The 3,898-nt window shown below is 38.3% G+C and overlaps 1 long non-coding RNA gene and 1 pseudogene across 1 annotated transcript; both read left to right on the top strand.

The window, feature by feature from the left end:
• The first annotated feature begins 2,019 nt into the window (after window positions 1-2,019).
• On the top strand, window positions 2,020-2,697 carry LOC121815067 (annotated as a pseudogene).
• A 3-nt stretch (window positions 2,698-2,700) lies between these two features.
• On the top strand, window positions 2,701-3,620 carry LOC102307760. The gene is made up of 4 exons (XR_006054759.1): window positions 2,701-2,706; window positions 2,810-2,884; window positions 3,226-3,358; window positions 3,436-3,620. It is a non-coding gene; the product is annotated as a cytochrome P450 2K1 (long non-coding RNA).
• Window positions 3,621-3,898: the final 278 nt, after the last annotated feature.

The raw sequence follows: 3,898 nt of genomic DNA, 5'->3' as shown, positions 1-3,898 counted from the left end.
TTTCTAGCCCCCGAGCTCTTTGGGAGGTGAGAGTACAGGGAAATAAACCAGTCATACAGAACAAATAAATCAATTAAATCAGACTGTGGCAGAGGTGTGGTCTTTGACTTCGCTGCAGGGGAGGGGTGGTGCAGCAGGCTCAAGGGGCAGTGCCAGAGAGGCTGGTGGACAACTGTATGTTATTGTGTAATCACATCTCACCCCTTTTACAGTGACGCTGGGACCCGGAGTGAGGTACTGATGTCAGCTAGGAAGCTCGGCAGCTGTGGTCGTGACAACAATGCAAGTCAAAAAATGCTCTTGTTGCTAATAAAAATCATTACACACTGTGCCAAGCTGTCTAGACTTGTGACTGGGGTTACACAGATAACATGAGTTTGAAAAACTTCTAAAAGCTATAAGATCCGATTTTGTGCCCTTTGAGATGACTAAAAAAATATTGCTCATCTTGCTCTCCAGACTGTTCTGTAACAGCAATCTGGCGAGGAAAGAGCAGCTAACTGGTCCAGTGGGAATGTGGTGTGGCGGTTAGCTGGATAACTCGAAGCCAGTCAGTTAAGTTGATCAACAGACCTTTATTTGACATTAGCAACATAAGACCATACAAGCCAGGTCTCCACGGCTCTACTCCGTCCGTACATACATGTGAGGGGATAGGTAGTTGCTGGCACCAGCCTGTTACAATGGCAAGGTCTCTCTCGGAACAGACACACTAGCAGCATGTAATGGTTGCCACACTATACTCACACACACTAGGAGGACTCTCCCAACGATTACAATAGTAGGGCAACCCCTCCTAGTGGTGCTGTAACACAGTAAGGGTTGTTACAGTTCATGCACCTCAGATGGACAGAGAGCTGCCAATAAAGTCAATAAAACACAGAGCTACTGAGAATAACGTGCGGATAGACATGTAGCATGAAGAAAATACCTGTGAAATCTACTCTAGTGCATTTACAAAGCTACTAAATTGCTACTTTTAAAAATGTACTTAAATGTTTTCAGAGTTTTAGAAATTTTTCATTTTATGCCTGGTTTGCCATGAGATGAAACAAGACTCAAATGCAGTAAAATAATTTTCAGTGAAAAATTTTCAACAACGATGATCTGAAAACTACTGGCAGCCACTAATGTTACCCCTCAACTCTTAGTAGGCACACCTCTGGTATCAATTTTATAATCCTACGTCACCTCATTCTTGAGTTGTTGCATTCAAAAGATTTTAAGAAAAACTCTGACTTTTCTTTTCAACCTTGAAGTCGAGGTCACTGAGATTCAAACTCGTCCACGAATCTTAGGAGCTGATCCTATGATCTAAATTTCAAAATCCTATTGCATTTTGTTGAAAAGTAATTTTTTGATATCTACAAAATTTTCAGAAAACTCATCCAAGATTTATTGTACATACGGCTACGGTATTGAGTTCAAAATCTTCTTGAGTTATGGCTTTCATGATTTTTTCAGAAAACTTGACCTCTGAACTTTATGTCAAAGTCACTGACATTTACACTCACCTGAAATCTTTAGTAGCTACACCTATCGTATCAACTTGAAGCTCCTATGTTGCCTTGTTTTCAAGTAAACACATTCACAAACTTAGGTGTCAATGTCACCTGCCTGAAATGTCACGCTGACATTTGAACCATTTGTCCCTCTTAAAAGAACAACTAGTTATTTTTTCAAAGACATGCCCGTTTGTGTTTAAAGAACTAACAGATACAAATTAACTAAAAGACAGTGACACATTAATGGACATCTTGGGCTAAACTGATACAATGACAATAAACAACAGTCTAAGATGTAGAACACTAAGTGAATGTGTCAATCATCCCATCCATCCATCCATCCATTTGCTTCCGCTTATCCTTTTGTCAATCATCCCCTGTTTCCTAATCAGTTAGCACAGACCAAAGTACAGTAATATGAGTTAGGTTTTCTGAACCGTGTCTCATTCCTATTGTGTTCATCATAACCCTCAGTCATCGTGTCTTTCAGTTCAAACTCATCTGTGTTTAAGCCATGGAGATATTACATGTTTTCCTCGAGTCCATTTATTCAGTTGTTTTACTTGCAGCTCTGACAGTCTTTCTACTGTTCTATTTACATTCCTCCAACATTTTTCACACCCAAAAGGATGGAAAAGAGCCTCCTGGACCCACACCACTTCCTTTAATTGGGAACCTGCTGCAGCTGGACCTGAAGAGAATATATGTGACGTTAGTGAATGTTACAGGGTCATACTGTAATGTATGATAAGCATGGATGTGTTAACGTGTTTTTTTGTTTGTAGTTATCCAAGAAATATGGATCAATTTTCACCATCTATCTGGGAACCAAAAAAGTAGTGTTCCTGTTAGGATACAACACAGTAAAGGAGGCACTTGTTGACCATGCTGAAGCATTTGGAGAAAGGGATCCAATACCAATTATGGATGAGCTATTTCGAGGACAGGGTGAGTAATTAAAAAGACAAGATTATGGCAAATACATTTCCTGTTGTGCATCATAATTTGAAAATATATATTGCCATGTGTATGTCATTGAAATTTGTTTTGATCAAATCAGGTATTGTATGGGCTAATGGTGAATCATGGAAAAAAGATGAGGCAGTTTACGATGATGAAGCTGAAGGACAAAATCATCGAGGAGTGTCATTACCTTTTGGAAGCTTTTAAACCCTTCAAAGGTAAAAGCTGATTAATGGCTGTGGAGAGAAAACAACTTCACTCCTTTAAATTTCGAGAAATTTAGTCAAAAAATTAAATTTCTCAAAGAAGTGATTTTTAACACCTTTTTCTGAATTTTAAAGGTTTTAAATGTCTTGAAGAATCTTAAAGAAGTTCCATCAGTTCAGGACCTCTTTAGGGGACACTTCATTAAGAAGGTAAAATATATCAGAACACAAATGATGTGTTTATTGTATATTACAGCTTAAAAAAACATCGTCACAGATGTGGAACAAAGCAGAGTGAAGGATTCTTCCTCTGATCAGTTAGTATGTGATTATCCAAATTATTATGAAAATCAACGTTTTATACACTCTTCAGTCTTCATCAATCAGTTATTTGCATTTTTAAGTTCTAAAAATGTTTTCATCCAAAACTTGTTTGTCCCAGATGCAATTTTACTTTTAAGTCGCATGTAAAAACAATATATGAGTTTTGTGTAATATTCTGTGAATATATATTAAAAAATGCAAGAAATAAAGGTTTGTGTATTCAACAGGGGACAGCTGTGTATCCTTTCCTGTTTTCTGTTCTGTCTGATGAGAGTAAATGGGAGACTTTTTATCCGGAACACTTCCTGGACAAAGATGAAAAGTTTATCCAGCGTGATGCCTTCATGGTTTTTTCTGCAGGTTTGTAATCAACTTCTTGTCAAGACCCAGTCTACTTACAGATATAATCTAGTGTATTTTTTTGTTTTGTATTTCAGGTCGCAGGGTTTGTCCCGGAGCAAGGCTGGCCAGGATGGAACTCTTCATCTTCTTCACCACCCTTCTGCAGCACTTCCGAATTGCTCTGCCATCTGGGGTTTCAGATGATGAACTGCTTCTATCACCATCTGATAGTCTCATCCTTAACCCTTCAAATGTTAAACTGTGTGCTGTCCACTTGTGAAACACAGTGGGCTGGTGTAATTAATTCTAAACAAGAAATCATTTATATAAAAGAAGCTGCTAATGAAATAGGTAGAAGGGGTGGTGTTTCCTTGATTCTTCTTTAAGCAAGCAAAATCAGTTTGAGACTCCGAAAGAAACCTTCAGCACCACGAGGAGCTTTGTAAGGATATTTTTAATCTCCAGTGTTGTATTCATTTAATCAGGGTAATTCAGACATGCATCTGACTAGTGCATTCAGCATACCCACAATCTACAGATGATTCAGAAGATAGAAAC

Source organism: Haplochromis burtoni, unplaced genomic scaffold (assembly GCF_018398535.1).
Source record: "Haplochromis burtoni strain Fernald_Lab_line unplaced genomic scaffold, NCSU_Asbu1 Contig_126, whole genome shotgun sequence".
Taxonomy (NCBI): Eukaryota; Metazoa; Chordata; class Actinopteri; order Cichliformes; family Cichlidae; genus Haplochromis; species Haplochromis burtoni.
Note: the sequence above shows the minus strand (reverse complement) of the source record. Positions and strands in the feature narration are given on the sequence as shown.